Raw genomic sequence first — 20423 nt, forward strand, 5'->3', positions numbered from 1 at the left:
ATATAAAAATAAGATACCCAGCACACAAAAATGCATTTCACCTCCACCCCTCTATCCAGTGACTACATCAGCTCGCCCCACATAATAAAGGAAGCACGCATCATGTGCAGCATCGCATCACAAGCTCCCAGCGTCCCTCACTACAAACGCCTCACAGCTCTCTCTTACATCGCTCATTGGTCAGGATTTCCTCTCCCACAAATCACAGAGCGACCCACAGAGGACTTGCCTGTGTGACATGTAAACGTCTGCCGTGATTGGTCATTCTGGAGTTGGGGCGGGGCAGACATTAAGGAAGTGTACTGCTGAGTTACCATATAATCTTCCGGTTTCAGTCGAAGTGGTATGCAAGTTGTTATTATGTTGTGTTTGGGTTTTACCTTGATAGGTAGAAGTCAGTCCGTGTTGGAAGGTTTGCTGTTGCGCTGTAGCGGACCCTGTTTTTTTTTAATAATAAGGCACACAAAGTGTGCGGGGACTTGTGGTACATGAATGGGCCCAGCTGGGATTTGCACTTGCCTTCTGATACAGAGAGTAGTGGTGTATGTTGTGCAGTGACCTATGCCTTCCTGTTTACTGTGTGTGTGCCATATTAATGTGGATGCAATTAGTTAGGCCACATTTACACCTATGTGTTCTGTTGTATGCGTATTAGGAATGGATATATAAAGTAGAGATGGTGTTCGGTGTATATGGGATCCTTGTCCCAATCCACCTGCCAGGAAGACGACACTGCACACCGCTAATCACAGGCAGTGAGGCAATTCCTGGTCCTGGGAAATATCTCAGTGCCTGTTATTTCCAATGTGCGGTGTCAGGATCGGGCAGGACTAGAACCCCCCCCCCCCCCCCAAAATAAAGCACATCAGTGAGGTGCACTATGCTAACAAATGGGTGTCACGCCTATTGTTGTCGATCAGCTTTAGACATCAGTTTGAGCTGGGGCTGAACTCATTGACAAGTGTATTATACCTGCTTCAAACTGCCTTCCCAAAGCCCTTGTGCACACGGGGTGTATGAATCTGTGCTCCGTGTAAGAGATGTGTATACCCCACGGGCCGTGGGGTATACACGTCACCCACAAGGGCACAGATTCTTTCCACTATGCGTGAATGTGGCCAAGACTTTATGGAGAGAAGCAGTTCTGATGTGAACAAAAGTCTGTCACCACTGGCCATTCGACTAGATTCACATGCTTTTTGCCTGGTTCACAATGTGTGAATCCATGAAACTAATGGAAACCCGTGTCAACACATGTGCAGGCACATCGCTGTATTCACCATCAGCTTTTTCATATTCAATATAAAATGCATCGCTATATTCACCATCAGCTCTTTCATGTTCAATATAAAATGCATTGCAATGGTGCTAGCATGCTTGTTGATGATATTAGTTATTAGGTTATTTGTTTTGATTCTATTGTTTTCAGTGGAAAATGCATAAAGAAAATGCCTCAGCTAAAATTAATGGCCTTTAGGTTTCTGTCTCTATAAAGCCCAACTCAAGGCTTGTTAATGCTTGATGTTAACCACTTAAGCCCCGGAAGATTTTACCCCCTTCCTGACCAGGGCCTATTTTGCGATTCGGCACTGCGTGACTTTAACGGACAATTGCACAGTCGTGTGACGCTGTACCTAAACGAATTTGACGTCCTTTTTTTCCCACAAACAGAGCTTTCTTTTGGTGGTATTTGATCACCTGTGCGATTTTTACTTTTTGCGCTATAAACAAAAAAAGAGCCTCAATTTTGCAAAAATAACAATATTTTTCAAATTTTTTTTATATGAAATTCCCCCCCAAAAAATGTAAAAATCAAAATGTTTTAACATTTTAGGCCAATTTGTTTTATGCTACATGTGTTTGGTAAAAAAAATCGCAAAAAGCGTATTTTGATTGGTTTGCGCAAAAGTTATTGTGTTTACTAACTAAGAGAGAGATTTCTGTCATTTTTGGTGTTTTTTTTTTTAACGCGTAATGGCGGCGATCTGCGATTTTTTTTTTTTTTTTTTTTTTTTTTTGCCACATTGTGGCGGACAGATGGGACCCTTGACTGAAATTTTTGACACTTTTGGGGTTACCAGTGACATTACTACAGTAATCAGTGCTATATATATATATATATATATATATATATATATATATATGCACTGTTGCTGCAAAATGACACTGGCAGGGAAGGGGTTAACTTTATTGGGGAAGGAGGGGTTAAGTGTGTCCCTAGGGGCGTTCTTCTAACTGTGATTGGATATGGCTACTAGTGTAGGAACAGTGATCCACAGTCCTACATAGTAGAACCATATGATCACTATTCTTACACGGGGGAGAATGACAGGCGGCTTGTTTACATTAGCCGCCTGCCTTTCTCCCTTCACGGCAGACGATCGCGAGTGACCTGCGATCGCGAGTCACATGCACGGACTTCCCAGGGAACAAGCCGGGGTGCGCGCCCACTTTTGGCTCACTTTTGGCTCACAGGCAAGTGACAGGCTAGTGACGTACCTATACGTCACTTTGCCTGGCCGGGGCTGACCGCCGCAGTATATGTACTTGCGGCGGTCGGCAACCGGTTAAAGCAGTATTAAACCCAAAACCAAAAATGTAATATATTGCAGCTTACCAATTTTTAGATGTGGTGTCTGAATAGTTTTCTTTTTTCAAGCTTCTTTCCCTCTGTTTTTATCTGATGATCTGGACAGCAATACACTTCCTGTTTTAAAGAGACACAACTCTGGAAGAAGAACTGGGGGTACCTTTTGGATAGCAGCAATGTCAGTCTGGGGGGAGGGAAATGTTAAATGTAATAGCAGATTTAGATACACTAACAAACTGAATCCAAATTCAAGCTCACACTTTATCAGTTACAGCAAACAGTTTTTCCTTTGCTTTTTTTTCCTTTTGGTATATAGGTTTTTACATGAATAAATAAAAGTTGTTAATTGAAAGCACCCCTTCCAGTGTTAAATTGCTTGTCTCACCCCTTTAAAATGATACATCTGGAAGTGAGCTTGTTCTTTTAAAAAATAACAGACTTACCGGCTGGATCACCAGATAAAAATAGAAGGAAGTTTAAAAAAAGGAAGCTAATGCAATCACATCTAAGAATTTGTAAGCTGTAATATAATAGGTGTTTGCTTTTAGGTTTAATAATGCTTTACATTTATCCATGCTGTGCATGGGTATTCCTTTCCCCCTAGCATTAGCTAAAGGGGAAAGGAATAAGGGCTTGTTCACATATGTGCGGAAATTTGTGTTTTTCTTCAGTTGAAAAGTGCAAGGGTATACAGCAGGGATCCTCAAACTGCGGCCCTCTGGCGGTTGTGGAACTACCCATCCCTTGAGGCATTGTAAAACTCTGACATGCACTGACATGACTAGGCATGATGGGAATTGTAGTTCCTGAACAACTGGAGGGCCATAGTTTGGAGACCCCTGGCATGCAGTTGTTTTCTGTGTTCTGTTCACATTACAATATGGCAGAGAGAAAAGTACAATCCCCTCTATTCTGCTCTTTGATGCTGTGGAATGTGGGTGGGCCCTCATAGTCAGCCTGAAGCAGCTTTGGGGGATTGGTTGCACAGAGAGGAAGAATAGCGAAAGTGTGTTTAATTCCATTACCTTTTGGTTACATGCATGTAGTGTTGGGTGAACCCTAGATCGTTGGTAACCTAGAGTGGGGCATTGCAGGCTGTGTTTGTTTTTTTTGTCTGATATTGTCCATTGAAATATATTTCATCGCACATGGAAAATCACATTGCATTGTCCATGAACATATATCGACATGCTTTGCCATGCTTTCTGAATCAGGTTGACCTGAGTTTTCATGCATGTTCATTTATCCTAATGGAAAATGCATCATTCAAATCCAGTCACATACACTGAACAAAATTATAAATGCAACACTTTTGTTTTCGCCCCCATTTTTCATGAGCTGAACTCAAAAATCTAAGACTTTTTCTATGTACACAAAAGGCCTATTGCTCCTAAATATTCACAAATCTGTCTAAGGGCTCTTTCACACGGGCGTTCCGTATGTCCGTTTTTCATCCCATCCGTTTGCGGATGAAAAACTGACATAATGTATCTCTATGTAAATATGGATGTCAGTGGATGATCATCCGCTGACATCCGTTTTTCTTCAGTTCAGTTCAGTTTTTTTGAACGGAGGAGAACCCTATTTTTTCTTCCTTTCAAAAAACGGAACGGACGCAAAAACGGATGTCAGTGGTGTCATCCGCAGACATCCGTATTTACATAGACATGCATTATGTCAGTTTTTCATCCGCAAACGGATGGGATGAAAAACGGACATACGGACCGGATGACACAAGTGTCATCCGTGTCCGTTACAAAAAAAAAAAAGGACCTGATCGGGCAAAAAAAAAGGAACGCCCGTGTGAAAGAAGCCTAAATCTGTGTATCTGTGTTAGTGAGCACTTCTGCTTTTCCGAGATAATCCATCCACCTCACAGGTGTGGCATATCAAGATGCTGATTAGACAGCATGATTATTGCACAGGTGTGCCTTAGGAAGGCCACTCTAAAATGTGCAGTTTTAGGACCCTTTCACACAGGTGGACCGATCAGATCCGCCTGTCAGTATTTTTGGCGGATCTGAACGGTCACCCCATGCATCTCTATGGGGCACCGGATGTCAGCGGAGACATGTCCGCTGACATCCGATCCGTCAAATCTGGACGGATGGAAACCCTATTTTCCATCTGTCGATCGGATGAGAACAGACAAACGGTCCGTTCCCATCCGATTCCCCAATAGAGATGCATGGGGACCTGACAGCTGTGTCTCCGCACACAGCACGGAGAACAGCTGTCATCCTCCTGCTCAGGGGGGGATCGGCGGATCGATCCCCTGCTGAGAAAAACAGAGTCCGTCCGAAGGACTCCACTGTGTGAAAGAGCCCTAACTGTATTGGGGGGGGGTCCGAAAACCAGTCAGTATCTGGTGTGACCACCATTTGCCCCACATAGTGCAACACATCTCCTTCACATAGAGTTGGTTGATCAGGTTAATTGTGGCCTGTGGAATGTCGGTCCACTCATTTTCAATGGCTGTGCGAAGTTGCTGGATATTGGCAGAACCTGGAGCAAGCTGTCCTATACACCAATCCAGATCATCCCAAACATGCTCAATAGGTGACATGTCTGGTGAGTATGCTGGCCATGCAAGAACTGGGATGTTTTCAGCTTCCAGGAATTGTGTACAGATCCTTGCGACATGGGGCCATGCATTATCATGCTGCAACTTGAGGTGATGGTCGTGGATGAATGGCACAACAATGGGCCTCAGGATCTCTTCACGGTGTCTCTGTGCATTCAAAATGCCATCAATAAAATGTACCTGTGTTCATTGTCCATAACATATGTCGGCCCATACCATAACCCCACTGCACCATGGGCCACTCGATCCACAACGTTGACATCAGAAAACTGCTCACCCACAAGATGCCATACACACTATTTGCCATCTGCCCTGTACAGTGAAATTTGGGATTCATCTGTGAAGAGAACACCTTTACAAGGTGCCAAACGCCATAGAATGTGAGCATTACCTAGTTAAGTCGGTTACGATGATGAACTGCAGTCAGGTCAAAACACTGATGAGGACAACGAGCATACAGACCAGCTTCCCTGAGACGGTTTCTGACAATTTGTGCAGAAATTCTTTGGTTATGCTAATTGATTGTTGCAGCAGCTGTCCAGGTGTCTGGTCTCAGATGATATATATATATATATATATACACTAACCGGCCACTTTATTGGGTACACCTTTCTAGTACCTGGTTGGACCCCCTTTTGCAAACAGAACTGCCTTAATTCTTCGTGGCATATATTCAACAAGGTTTTGGAAATATTCCCCAGAGGTTTTGGTCCATATTGACATAATGGCATCATGCAGTTGCTGCAGATTTGTTGGCTGCACATCTAAGATGCAAATTTTCCATTCCACCACATCCCAAAGGTGCTCTATTGGATTGAGATCTGGTGACTGTGGAAGCCATTGGAGTACAGTGAACTCATCAAATTCAAGAAACCAGTTTGAAATGATTTGATCTTTTTGACATGGTGCATTATCCTGCTGGAAGTAGCCATCAAAGGTTGGGTACACTGTAGTCATAAAGGGGTGGACTGGATTGGTACTAAGGGGCTCAAAGTGTGCCAAGAAAAAAAATCCCCTACACCATTACACCACCACCTCCACCAGCCTGAACCATTGATACAAGGCAGGGTGGATCCATGCTTTCATGTTGTTTATGCTAAATTCTGACCCTACCATCTGAATGTCTCCGCTGAAATCGAGATTCATCAGACCAGGCGTGGTCTTCTGCTTCTGTAGCCCATCTGTTTCAAGGTTCGATGTGTTGTGCATTCAGGGATGTATTCTGCATACCTTGGTTGTAACAAGTGGTTGATTGAGTTACTGTTGCCTTTCTATCATCTCAAACCAGTCTGCCTATTCTCCTCTGACATCAAGAAGGTATTTTCATCTACACAACTGCCACTGACCGGATTATTTTCTCTTTTTCGGACCATTCTCTGTAAATCCTAGAGATGGTTGTGTGTAAACATCCCAGTAGATCAGCAGTTTTTGAAATACTCAGACCTCCAACAACCATGCCAAGATCAAAGTCAATTAAAACCTCTTTCTTCCCTAATTTGATGCTCGGTTGTAACTTCAGCAAGTCGTCCTCACCACGTCTAGATGCCTAAATGCATTGAGTTGCTGCCATTTGATTGGCTGATTAGCAATTTGTGTTGCCAAGCAATTGAACAAGGTGTAACTTATAAAGTGGCCGGTGTGTGTGTACAGGTCCTTCTAAAAAAATTAGCATATTGTGATAAAGTTCATTATTTTCTGTAATGTACTGATAAACATTAGACTTTCATATATTTTAGATTCTTTACACACAACTGAAGTAGTGCAAGCCTTTTTTTTGTTTTAATATTGATGATTTTGGCATACAGCTCATGAAAAACCAAAATTCCTATCTCAAAAAATTAGCATATCATTAAAAGGTTCTCTAAACGAGCTATTAACCTAATCATCTGAATCAACTAATTAACTCTAAACATCTGCAAAAGATTCCTGAGGCTTTTAAAAACTCCCAGCCTGGTTCATTACTCAAAACCGCAATCATGGGTAAGACTGCCGACCTGACTGCTGTCCAGAAGGCCATCATTGACACCCTCAAGCAAGAGGGTAAGACACAGAAAGAAATTTCTGAACGAATAGGCTGTTCCCAGAGTGCTGTATCAAGGCACCTCAGTGGGAAGTCTGTGGGAAGGAAAAAGTGTGGCAGAAAACGCTGCACAACGAGAAGAGGTGACCGGACCCTGAGGAAGATTGTGGAGAAGGACTGATTCCAGACCTTGGGGGACCTGCGGAAGCAGTGGACTGAGTCTGGAGTAGAAACATCTAGAGCCACCGTGTACAGGCGTGTGCAGGAAATGGGCTACGGGTCCCGCATTCCCCAGGTCAAGCCACTTTTGAACCAGAAACAGCAGCAGAAGCGCCTGACCTGGGCTACAGAGAAGCAGCACTGGACTGTTGCTCAGTGGTCCAAAGTACTTTTTTCGGATGAAAGCAAATTTTGCATGTCATTTGGAAATCAAGGTGCCAGAGTCTGGAGGAAGACTGGGGAGAGGGAAATGCCAAAATGCCTGAAGTCCAGTGTCAAGTACCCACAGTCAGTGATGGTCTGGGGTGCCATGTCCGCTGCTGGTGTTGGTCCACTGTGTTTTATCAAGGGCAGGGTCAATGCAGCTAGCTATCAGGAGATTTTGGAGCACTTCATGCTTCCATCTGCTGAAAAGCTTTATTGAGATGAAGATTTCATTTTTCAGCACGACCTGGCACCTGCTCACAGTGCCAAAACCACTGGCAAATGGTTTACTGACCATGGTATTACTGTGCTCAATTGGCCTGCCAACTCTCCTGACCTGAACCCCATAGAGAATCTGTGGGATGTTGTGAAGAGAAAGTTGAGAGACGCAAGACCCAACTCTCTGTATGAGCTCAAGGCTGCTATCGAAGCATCCTGGGCCTCCATAACACCTCAGCAGTGCCACAGGCTGATTGCCTCCATGCCACGCCGCATTGAAGCAGTCATTTCTGCAAAAGGATTCCCGACCAAGTATTGAGTGCATAACTGAACATAATTATTTGAAGGTTGACTTTTTTTTGTATTAAAAACACCTTTATTTCAGTAATTTGATTCAAAAAGTGAAACTCCTATACTATATAGATTCATTACACACAGAGTGATACATTTCAAGCATTTATTTTGTATAATTTTTATGATTATGGCTAACAGCAAGTGAAAACCCAAAATTCAGGATCTCAGAGAATTAGAATATTACATGATAGACCAAGACCAATACAAAAAAGGATTTTTAATACAGAAATGTTGGCTTACTGAAAAGTATGTTCATGTACATTTATAGTATGCACTCAATACTTGGTCGGGGCTCCTTTAACCGCTTCCATACAGAGCAGTTAGACACCCTTCCTGCCCAGACCAATTTTCAGCTTTCAGCACTCTCACACTTTGAATGACAATTGCTCAGTCATGCTACACTGTAACCAAACAAAATTTTTATAATTTTTTTCACACAAATAGAGCTTTCTTTTGGTGGTATTTGAACACAACTGGGGTTTTTTTTTTTCGTGATATATGCAAAAAAAGAGCAAAAATTTTGAAAAAAAAACACTTTTTTTTAGTTTCAATTATAAAATTTTGCAAAAAATTAATTTTTCTTCATACATTTGGGCCAAAATGTATACTGCTACATGTCTCTTGTAAAATTAACCCAAATTAGTGTATATTATTTAGTCTGTGTGAAAGTTATTGAGTCTAGAAGCTATGGTACCAATTACTGAAAATTGATCACACCAGATGTACTGACTGCCTATCTCCTTTCTTGAGGCCCTGAAATGTCAGGACAGTACAAATACTGACCAAATGACCCCTTTTTGTAAAGTAGACAGTCCAAGGTATTTAGTAAGAGGCATGGTGAGTTTTTTGAAGTTGTAATTTTTTCCCACAATTCTTGGGAAAATGAAGAAAAACATTTTTTTTTCTTTTTTTTCCCACAAAGTTGTCAATTTATAAGCTATTTCTAACACATAGCATGTACACAGCAAAAATTACACCCAAAAATACATTCTGCTACTCCTTCCGAGTATGGCGATACCACATGTGTGAGACTTTTACACAGCCTGGCCACAAAAAGAGACTCCACGTCCAAGAAGCACATTCAGGCGTTCTAGGAGCATAAATACACATAAAACTTTCTTACTACCTATCACACTTTTCAAGGCCCTAGAGCACCAATACAATGGAAAAGTCCACAAAATGACCCCATTTTGGAAAGCAAACACTCCAACGTATATTCTATGAGGCATTATGGGTCGTTTGAACATATGATTTTTTTCCACAGGTTTTTGGAAAATGTGGGAAAAAAATGAAAACTTTTTTTTTTTACACAAAGTTGTCAATTTATAGGATATTCCTAACACATAGCATGTACACAGCAAAAATGACACCCCAAAATACATTCTGCCACTCCTCCTGAGTATGGCAATACCACATGTGTGAGACTTTTTCACAGCCTAGCCATATAGAGGGGCCTAACATCCAAGGAGCATCATCATGCATCCTAGCCACTTGCCTAGGCCTATTTTTGACATTTGGTGTTTACAAGCTAAAATCAGTTGTTTTGCTAGAAAACTGCTTAGAACCCCCAAACATTATATATTTTTTTTAGCAGAGACCCTAGAGAATAAAATGGAGATTATTGCAATATTTTTTATCACACCGTATTTGCGCAGCGGTCTTCCAAACGCAATTTTTTGGGAAAAAATTCACTTTTTTTAATTAAAAAATAAGAAACCAGTAAAGTTAGTCCAATTTTTTTCCATAATGTGAAAGATAATGTTACGCCGAGTAAATAGATACCCAACATGTCATGTTTCAAAATTGCGCACGCTCACGGAATGGCGACAAACTTTGGTACTTAAAAATCCCCATAGGCGATAATTTAAAAATTTCTACAGGTTGCCATCTTTGAGTTACAGAGGAGTTCTAGGGCTCAAATTATTCCCCTTGCTCTAACGATCGCGGCGATACCTCACATGTGTGGTTTGAACACCGTTTACATATGTGGGCGGGGTTTCTGTATGCGTTCGCTTCTGCGCGCGAGCTAACGGGGACGCTTTAATTTTTTTTATTTTTTTTTTTTACTATTTATTTTATTTATTATCTTTTATTTTTACACCGTTTAAAAAAAAAAAAAAAAAAATTGATCATTTTTATTTCTATTAAAAGAAATGTAAATATTCCTCGTAATAGAAATAGGCACGACAGGACCTCTTTTTTGTGAGATCTGGGGTCAAAAAGTCCTCAGATCTCACAAGTACACTAAAAGATAGAAAAAAAAAAAAAAAATTATTATATAAAATGAAAAAAAAAAAAAAAAGGACCTTTAAACCGGTTGCTAGGCAACAACATTTTCCGTAGCTCCGGTCCTCCAAGACCATAGAGTCAAGTGAGGGCAAGCTTGCCCTCACTCGACATCCTGTCTGTGAGGATTCGGGACCGGATCGTTTTCCCTGCTGCCGGCGGGTCCGGTAAGCGAGGAAAAGGACCGGAACGCGTCGGGAGGGGGGGGCGCCTCTTCCGCCATCCCGGAAGGGTGATCCCACGGCGAATCCGCCGCTGGGACCACCCTTATCGGAAAGCCAACCGTCCACCGTTTAAAAAAATACCAGGGTTATGGCAGCTATCTGCTGCCATAACACCGGTATTTAGGTTTAAACGGAGGACGTATATAAACCTTTTTGGACTTGGACTTGGACATGGTGGCTGTATGAAGGGTGACAGGTACTCGGGTACTTTGTTGGGCAGGTGACAGGTACTCTGGTACTGATGAGCAGGTGGCAGGTACTCGGGTACTCCGATAGGCAGGTGACAGGTACTCGGGTACTCTGATGGGCAGGTGACAGGCAGGTGATAGGTACTGATGAGTAGTACTCACTGACTGATAGGTGATACTGTACTGATGGGTACTGATGATCAGTACTGATACGTGATAGGTACTGATGAGTACTGATGAGTAGTGATGGGTACTGATGAGCAGGCGGCAAGTACTCGGGTACTTCAGGCGTCAGGTACTCTGATGTGTAGGTGACAGGTACTCAGGTACTCTGATGACGGGTACTCCGTTGACAGGTACTCAAAGTACCCGAGTACCTGTCATCAGAGTACCTGTCATCAGAGTACCCGAGTACCTGTCATCAGAGTACCCGAGTACCTGTCATCAGAGTACCCGAGTACCTGTCATCAGAGTACCCGAGTACCTGTCATCAGAGTACCCGAGTACCCGTCATCAGAGTACCTGAGTACCCGTCATCAGAGTACCCGTCATCAGAGTACCCGAGTACCCGTCATCAGAGTACCCGAGTACCTGTCATCAGAGTACCCGAGTACCTGTCATCAGAGTATCCGTCATCAGAGTACCTGAGTACCTGTCATCAAAGTACCCGAGTACCTGTCACCAGCCCATCAGAGTACCCAAGTACCTGTCATCTGAGTACCTGATGGGCTGGTGACAGGTACTCGGGTACTTTGATGGGCTAGTGACAGGTGCTCTTTATTGGGGGGGTGGGGCAATCAGTGTGTTTGGGGTGCACTGTACTTGGTAACTAGCTGTTACCACACTCTCTTCCTCACACAGGATCAGTGTGTGAGGAGGAGAACACGGTGACAGCTAGTTACCGTGTTCTCTGTTGACATTTGTGACTGGCTGTGATTGGACACAGCCGGTCACGTGGTAAAGAGCCAATTTCATTGGCTCTTTACCTAGATCGGGGATCGACTCTGTCCGAGGGACGAGCCTCGTCCCCGATCGCTGCTCTGCGCGCCCCCGGGGACGCGCATTGCAGAGAGAACGAGCGGCTCGTGCTGGAGCCGCTCATGTGATCGGCTGTGATTGACACAGCCGATCACGTGGTAAACAGCCAATTTATATTGGCTGTTTACCTTGATCAGGGATGGGCTATGTCCGAGGGACGAGCCTCATCCCTGATCGCGCCGCTGCGCGCCGCCGGGGGCGCGCAGTAGCAGCTAGAACGGGCCGACGTCATATGACGGCGGCCCGGATCTAGACAACCACTTTGCCGACGTCATTTTACATGACTCGGTATGGAAGTGGTTAACATAAAATGACTGCATCAATGTGGCGCGGCATGAAGACAGCATGTGGCACTGCTGAGGTGTTATGGAAGCCCAGGCTTTGATAGCTGCCTTCAGCTCATCTGCATTGTTGGGTCTGGTATGTCTCATTTTCCTCTTGACAATACCCCACAGATTCTCTATGGGATTTAGGTTGGGTGAGTTTGCTGGCCAATTAAGCACAGTGATACCATGATCATTAAACCAGGTATTGGTACTTTCTGACAGTGTGGGCAGGTGCCAAGTCCTGCTGGAAAATGAAATATCATACCATGTGGTATACCATATATACCTTTTTATACCATATTTAGATGGTCAGTTTGTCCAACTGATCCCCACTGCCAAAGTTTTGTACACCCCTTTAGGGCTAGCCCAGTTAGGCTATGTTAGCCATCCCTATTCAATGTCACCTATACTGAGTATATACTGTGTTTGCTGCTTTTGTTTAACTTAAGGGGAGCCATGGAGCCTATGTGGGCTGCAACTCTGGTGTCCTTTTTTGAAAGGGAATCCTTTTCTTCCCCCTTTATACACAAGTGGAGGTCCGCACAGTAGTATGTAGCACACATAGTTTATTTAGTCCGGACGTACATATTGAGTGACACTGTTTTTAGAGGTGCAATTAAGGGATGTTTTTGGCACTGTGTGGCAACTACCGTATGAGTGATTAACTCTTTAATAAGTGTAACTTGATACAGTAAAATACATGTTTTATATCCAAACCATTAGGTCTAGTTCTTGCCTAATTAACCGCTTAGTTATCTATTGAGGGAGCTATACTCCCACTTGGATTTAACCGTTTCCCCTTTTTTGTTTATGCATTTGTGTTAGAGGGCAGAACAACAATTTGGTGTCTTAGGCCCCGTTCACATAGGGGCGATCCGACTTGGGGGGGCGACCTCGGAGCGGCCGCCACGGACTTCATAACATTGAAGTCTATGGCGGTCGCCTCCGGGTCGCCCCAAAGATGCTCCGGACCCTTTTTCTAAGTCAGAGCGACTTGTGTCGCTCCTATTAGAACGGGTCCGCAGCTTCCCTATGGAAGGCGACCTACGGCGACCTGTGAGGCGACCAGGTCGCCTCACAGGTCGCCTTAGTGTGAACGGGGACTTAGACATTGCTATTGTGAATTGTTAGAATTACATCCCCCTATTTTGTGTTTAAGTGGAAAATTTAATTAGCATCTCCATAAAGCTAGTCAGCATGAAGTGCTCTACAATTTCCTGTTAGAGGGCTGCGCTGACTTTGGACTTGCTAAAACAGTGGATCAACATCAGATGACATGGCTCCCCAAATCAATTATGCATTTCATTTGGAAATCAAAGTCCCAGAGTTTGGAGAAAGAATAGAGAGGCACAGAATCCAAGTTGCATGAGGTACAGTGTGAAGTTTCCACAGTCAGAGGTGATTTGGGGAGCCATGTCTATTGCTGGTGTTAATCCACTGTGTTTAATCAAGTCCAATGTCCACGCAGCCCTCTACCAGGAAATTCAAGAAAGACACCAGACCCAACAATGCAGACAAGCTGAAGGCCACTATCAAAGCAACCTGGGCTTCCATAACACCTAAGCAGTGCCACAGGCAGATCCAAGTAGTGAGTGCATAATGTACTGTACATAGACATATTTTTCAGTAAGCCAACGTTTCTGTATTAAAAATCCTTTTATTTCAGAGGATACACTGAAAGATTATAGTATAGGTTTTATTTCAGTTCTCAAAAATTGTTACTTTAATTTCACTTTTAACTTTTTATGTGGAACTTTTTTGAAATAATAAATAACTATCTACAGTTTGAATAAATTTAAGGAAGATTACACAGAACAGTTTAGATGAAGTATAATATCTGCATTTCTCATGGTACATTTTTTCTTGTTTTTTCTTGTTTCAAACATTGTTCTGCCACTCCATTGAACCAACTCCACTGAAGTAGTTCATATAATTCAATTTTGCTGAGCACTTTGTGTGGGCAATCAAGAATGGGCAATGGCAATGGGTGTCAAACCCCAAAGGTTTCAAGTTCGTCACCGTGCTGTTTGCAGCCATTTCTGGTTCATTTTCACAGGATAGGGGAGTTATGTACCTGTCTGTATTCTGCCTAGGGGTGCACCGATCCGACTTTTCCAGTCCCGATACCTTGCATTGTGTATCTGCCGATACCAAAACCGATCCGGAACTACACACATACACAATATGCATTCGGCTGCAGTACAGAGCAAAGCCAGTGCTTCATGTGTATGGCTCCCCCATTCACAGGCGGAGTGCACCTGATATCACTCCGCCTATGAGCCGGACCTATACAGGAAGTAGCCGCTCCGTGCAAGTAAGGGACTGCGGAGCAAAACTGGATCGGCCTGCGGATCGGTTAATTTTACCGATCCCCCGATCCAGCTATTTTGGCAGTATTGGCGCCGATATCCGATCCTAATATCGGATCGGTGCATCCCTAATTCCGCCGAAAGAAAATTGTGGAGTATACAGCAGCAGAGGACTAGGTTGCTCAGTTTGTACAGTGCAGTGCAAGATTGATGGAGGTGAGGAAAATCTGCAAACAATTAGCAAGAACGCCAAAGGCATTCTTCACAACCCTCCTTGCATGATTTAGTCTATAATTGTAGATCTTTGCTCTCTAGAAGGGCTCCGCATGGGGAATGGCTTCAGTAAATTTTCATTAAATACAAAAGCTTCATCAGCAACAAATATAAAGTTCATCTCGTCTATGTTTTCCTCACATTTGGGTTTGTGAAATTTTGTCTGGGCAATAACACCATCAGAATTGCGCCATTCTTGCCAACGTCCAGATAAATAAATTTGTAGTTCGTCATGCTGGCAGTGGTAAATGCTATGCTAAAAATGCCCTTATAGTTCCAGAAGTAGAAGCCTGAGTTTGCTGAAGGATTAATTCTAGCATGCTTTCCGTCTATATCTCCGCCATAGTTCATAAGTGCCATTGTTCATGGAATTGCCTAGCAACTGCCTTTCATTGGTCAGGATTTCTTGGGAACTGTAAAAAAAAAAAAAAAAAAAGTAGTGTTACGAGAATATATTTTACACAAAAGAAAAACATTTTGGGGGTATTTCTGTTACTTTAGAAAGACAATATTTACAAGAATCCAAAAAACATTTTTTCAAAACAAGATTATGAAAAAATGAATTGTACCTTTTTTTAAAGTGATTGTGAGGTCAGAAGGTTTTTTTATCTTGATGCATTCTATGCCTTAAGATAAAGAACCTTCTGTGTGCAGCAGCCCTCCTCAGCCCCCCTAATACTTACCTGAGCCCATCTCGCTCCAGCGATGTTACAGGGGTGTCTCGGCTTTCCGGGACTCTCCCTCCTCATTGGCTGAGTGGGCAGCGTGGCGCCATTGGCTCCTACTGCTGGCAATCAAATTCAGTGAGCAAATGAGGAGAGAGAGGGACGCGGTCCGGGCTGCGGATCCATGCCTGAATGGACACAGGGAGCTGCAGCTCGGCTCTGGTGCTCCCATAGCAAGCTGCTTGCTGTGGGGACACGCAGCAGGAGGGGGGGGGCAGGAGTGCCGAAGAGGAACCCAAAAACAGGATAGGGGCTGCTCTGTGCAAAACCACTGCACAGAGCAGGTAAGTATAACATGTTTGTTATTTAAAAAAAAAAGGAGACTACAATTTCGTTAATGTATTCATTCTGCATGACTTTGATGATGGCACTGCAGATCTCTGATATTCTTATGCCAAGTGCTTGTGGTGAAATGCCAGTTGTGAATTTCAGATCCTGCAGGCTTCGCACCGTGGCAAGATATCAGAGTGTGGCAATCAACCGTTGCTCCACACTAATTGCCTACCGGAGAAAGGTATTCCTCTTTGTAGTGTGTGGCTTTACTGCAGTCAGGATTTGATTGAAGCAATTTGTCATTCAATTGCAAATAATTGCGTAAATGGTTAGGATTGTTCTCCTGCAATTCCCTCCCCAGACACGTGGGTGTACTGGTCGCACCTCTGTAGCCATCTCTTGCACTACAGCCACCTTTTTTCTGTTTCTTCAGTTGACTCCGTATGGCCAAAACTCCAACACCAATAATAGCAATTGCTCCATTCTTAGAATCCATCACTATAAGGAACAAAAGATCTGTTGGTGAGGAGACAACATAGAATTTGCTACTTATGACAATGGCACTGATGCAAAGGTGTGGTTAAAAGGTCACACATACAGTACATCACTTCCTCAGCTACTCTGACGTTCCTACGACATCTAGCCTTTGCCGTACCAGATTTTTTGTACACATGTAGCATCCTCACTATTGACCGATTTTCTTATAGTGTGTACGAGGCTTAAGGGCTCTCTAAATGGCTCATGAGCTAACAGAGAATGCAAAATGTATCCACCCTATGGTATCCACCCTCTCCACAAAGGTTGTCGGGACTTGTAGTTTCCCATTCACAGAGGTCTGTGAATGAATGACCTGGCCAGGCAGGCGGAGCCCCTCACTGCCACGTTATTTTTCAAACAGTGACAGCGGCGACTAGAGAAGATGCTTGCCCGCTGTCACTGGAGAGAGGGGGAGAGGCTGCAGCTGCAAGAACATGTTACATGTTCCACGGGTGGAACGTAACCTATTTCACGGGTGGAACGTAACATGTTCCAAAAGGTGACCTTCTCCTTTAAGGCCTGATCCAGCAATCTGTGTTGCCCACTAGGTATTTTACTTACCTTCAGCTCCAATCCAGTTAACTTCATTGTGTTGCCCTGCTCATGACCCAAACAGCCTTTCCTTTAAAAATTGGCATTTCATGCTGCACATGCAAATCAAATCTCTTTTATTTCTGGTGGGAGTGAGTAGTAGAAAGCAGCCATTTTCAGAGAAACATCTGCAGATCTGAGCCAGCTGCACTACAAAGATAGCTGGATTGGAGCAGAGGTAAAATAAGACTTAGTGGGCAGCATTCAGTGGGGTGGGGGACATTTTTTAGGGAAAAAGATACAGTTGTACATTAGATTATATGCAGTATTCTTCCCAGGTGAATTTTCTTCCTGCCTTTTTTGGTGAACCCTTTGCATTTTTTGTAGAGCTTTTTGAGAGCATTAAAACAAGGGCCAGGTGAATTCAGAGACAGGGAAAGCTTCCATTTCTGGTGCTGTGGTAAGGGGCCATAGCTCTAGTGAGAGCTTTTCCTGCTTTGCACACTAAGGACCTGGCTGTGCACAGATTACACAAGAAAATACTTTAATATCCACTCTTCCAGTGCAAACTGGGGTTGCGCTGTTTGGCTTTCTCTGTCTTTTGGGAGGTATAACAGCAGCTCCCAAACGAGTAAGGCTGCAGGATGGCAGCCTTAACTCAATAATTGGTGCATATGTGATCTGGTCAGATTAGTTTCAAAAAGTCTTGCAAATGTAAAAAAAAAAAAACATTTAACTAAAGCAGACCTTTGGGCTTGTTTTACTTAAATTGGAGAGTGCAAAACCTGGTTCAGCTCTGCATAGATGTACAGGGCACTTTCACCCCCTTCCTGCCTAGACCAATTTTATCTTTTAGTGCTCACATTTTGAATGACAATCACTCAGTCATGAAACACTGTACCCAAACAAAATTTGTATTACTTTTTTCCCCACACAAATAACTTTCTTTTGGTGGCATTTAATCACCACTGCATTTTTAATTTTTTGCAATATAAGTGAACATTTTGGGAAAAAAAAAAAAAAAACACTTTATCGTTCATTCACAGACGTAGCTCCATATTCTTCCTAAGCATTGGGTTATGCTGCCCTCTACAGGAGTAGGATACTAGGCAGGAAAAATCTTTACCACACCTATGAGGCAGTCCCTGAGGGTATACACCTACTCACTCTGCTATAGGCATTCAGTTTTTTATCTGCCTAGTTCCCTGCTGGGATTTCAGTCCTAGCATGTTTTTATGTAAAAAGGGAACCTTTTGTCTAAATTCATTTTTTTTAGTTAGTTATGTTCCTGAGAGAACTACAATCAACAGCTGGCCTGGGCGTCGGACTGGATATTCTACATCCTTATGGTCTCCCTGTCTTGCCAGCGAGCGTTTACAGGTCCCAGGCTGGACTGCGAGTGAAACACCTCACCGAGACGCACACGACCTGGTTTGGCTTAAGTCGCAGGGTATCCCTTGGCCGTCACCACCCCCACTCTGGAAGAAGAGGTGGTCTGCCTGGAGTGGCACCCACCTGAATATCGTTGGTATGGGGAGTAGTGTCCCCCCATATCTATTGCAGTCTCAGGGGGGACGTGGGCCCCTCCCTGGGACGGTCAGACCCTTGGGTTACTCCCATCCCCATGTCCCCCCCTTTTATGTGGGGTCCATAGGGACCATCCCCCATCGACCATCCAAGGCTCCCCCTGCAGGCTATCCTCCCCACTATTCCATAGGCGGTCCCTACCTCAGTCTGGTAGGGTGCAGGAGCTGTAGCAGGCGATGGGGGCCCTCGGGTGAGGGGGCCTGCCGATGCCACTGATTGGGCGATCCGCTGGGGCGTGTAGATCCTTGTGGGGGTCCCTGCCAGGGCCCCCCATGCCTGATGATGGCTGGACCCCTCAGGGGATCCTGTAGACCGCATGGCGTGCTGGGAAAGCTGCCATTTTCTTGTAGATCAGCTTACAAGGCTCAGCAGCCATTTTTTAGTAGTTTCCCATTGAAATGCATTGGGCAGCCATTTTCTAGGAGCCCCGATAATGCTGTACAGCAGCGAGTGGCAAAGGTTTAGCTCTGGTGCTGACCCAGGTACTTCTGCTTCCTGTGAGGATTGTTCTCTGCACACATCAGGTCGGCTCTGCTCTCCTTAATATCGGGCGGTGATGAGTTTATTGGGGTCCCTGTAGGTCCCTCTCTCACTCTGCTATATTCCAGTTTATTGTGCTGGGACTTATATTACCACTTGTGCAGCGGTGCTGGGACGTTTTTTGCAGTATTCTTAAAGTGACACTGCTCTGTCCCCGGGCTATCATGGAGTCCCAGGAGCAAGTATCACCTATTGATCCCCTCCTTGGTGTTGCGGGGACCTCCGGATCGCAACCCTTGTCTGCCTTAACAGCGTTTTTTTGAAACCCTGGTGTCAGAAGTGAATTTGGTCCTAAAAATGAGTACCAGTAAAAAGCGCCCATTGCCCTCATCTGCCTCATCTGTATCCTCAGATTCTAAGGTTGACTTTGATGGGGAGGATGAAATATCCTCACCTGCAGCCGTGCGGGAAAACGCGCTGGTGGAGTCACCTATAGTTTCAGTGCGGGAAACTCTAAAAACGGTTAATGATTCTACAGCATCAGGGACGCAGGTGTACTTTGGCACATGCAAATCCCCAAAGTCGGGCAAGGTTCTCACTTGTCTGGAACTTTTTGACAAAATTGGTAGCTTTTGAGCAGCATTTGGCCTTGGGTACTATTAAAGGCCAGGTGTTGGCCTTGGCGGTGTTTTTTCAATGTTCTTTAGCTACGCAGACTTTGATTCGCATCTTTATCCAGGGAGTTTGCGATTATGGCTTCTCCGATACGGTCCCCGTTACCTCCGTGGGATCTTAGCTTGGTATTGTCAGTCCTTCAGAAACCTCCCTTTGAAAACATTAGGGAGATTCCTCTGCTTAAACTGTCACAGAAGGTAGCCTTTTTGGTAACTATTACCTCTGAGCACAGAGTGTCTGAATTGGCGGCGCTGTCCTGCCATTCACCTTATTTGGTGGTCCACCGAGATAAAGTGGTACTTCGAATTAATCAGTCGTTTCTTCCTAAGGTGGTCTCTGATTTCCATTTGAATGAAGACATTGTGCTGCCTTCACTCTGTCCTAAGCCCAAGCATCCTAAAGAAATTGCTTTGCATTCCTTGGATGTGGTTCGAGCAATTAGGGTTTATCTGGCGGCTACTGAGTCATTCAGGAAATCAGACTCTCTTTTTGTCTTCACGGAAGGACCTCGGAAGGGATTGGCTGCGTCTGCTGCGACCATATGCAGATGGATCAGGCAGACGATGGTACAGACTTATTCACTTAAGGGTCAGGTTCCACCTTTCCCTGTGAAGGCGCATTCTACTAGGGCGCTGAGTGCTTCTTGGGCTTTTCGCCATCAGGCATCAGTAATACAAGTTTGCAAGGTGGCCAATTGGTCGTCTGTGCACGCGTTCACAAAATTCAAAAAAATGTGTTGGCATCTTTGGATGCTTCTTTTGGCCGCAAGGTTTTGCAGGCT

At 44.1% G+C, this 20423-nt stretch overlaps 1 protein-coding gene across 1 annotated transcript in view; it reads left to right on the top strand.

Annotated features, from left to right (window-relative positions):
- Positions 1-235: 235 nt before the first annotated feature.
- The window catches only part of EXOC3 (exocyst complex component 3), a 230627-nt gene continuing 210439 nt past the window's right edge, over positions 236-20423 (top strand). Inside the window, exon 1 of the mRNA XM_082257483.1 lies at positions 236-343. The gene's annotated coding sequence lies outside the window, so the exon portion shown is untranslated. The remainder of the gene's footprint in view (positions 344-20423) is intronic.

This window comes from Pelophylax lessonae, assembly GCF_965119305.1.
Source record: "Pelophylax lessonae genome assembly, chromosome: 5".
Classification (NCBI taxonomy): domain Eukaryota; kingdom Metazoa; phylum Chordata; class Amphibia; order Anura; family Ranidae; genus Pelophylax; species Pelophylax lessonae.